We start from the raw sequence: 446 nt of genomic DNA on the forward strand, positions 1-446 counted from the left end.
CAATAGTAAGGGATGATAAAAAGATAATGAAATTATACTCATTGATAGCAAAAATATTATACACTTAGAGTACTTGTAGACATGTGGTTAACGTATCTTTATGAAATTATACGCACTGGGTCTTGTCAACTGTGTTAACATATCTTTATGAAATAGTGCTGTGATGTTGGCCATCAACTGTCTCAATCAACTGTTCAACAGGAACAGCAGCTAGGCTTTCGTCTTTGTGATTGCTAAGTAGAGAAGCTGATGCTGATGGATACATGTTTCATCCCATACCGAGCATACGTCGAGTCTATTTGGAAATAGCAAGTTTGTCACCTATAAGAAAACCAATACAGCATAAGATTAAAGCCAAAGTGAGAAGTAAATACACAGATAGTAACCAGTGATCATCTGGATGTTGACACCGAAGTCTGAAGCTCTTCTAATGGTGTATGCATTAT

At 36.3% G+C, this 446-nt stretch overlaps 1 long non-coding RNA gene across 1 annotated transcript; it reads right to left on the minus strand.

The window, feature by feature from the left end:
• Positions 1-223: 223 nt before the first annotated feature.
• Positions 224-444, minus strand: LOC106322309. The gene is made up of 2 exons (XR_001266341.1): positions 387-444; positions 224-321 (listed from the first exon to the last, which is right to left on the minus strand). It is a non-coding gene; the product is annotated as an uncharacterized LOC106322309 (long non-coding RNA).
• Positions 445-446: the final 2 nt, after the last annotated feature.

The sequence above is a fragment of the Brassica oleracea genome, unplaced genomic scaffold (assembly GCF_000695525.1).
Source record: "Brassica oleracea var. oleracea cultivar TO1000 unplaced genomic scaffold, BOL UnpScaffold14461, whole genome shotgun sequence".
In the NCBI taxonomy this organism is placed as follows: domain Eukaryota; kingdom Viridiplantae; phylum Streptophyta; class Magnoliopsida; order Brassicales; family Brassicaceae; genus Brassica; species Brassica oleracea.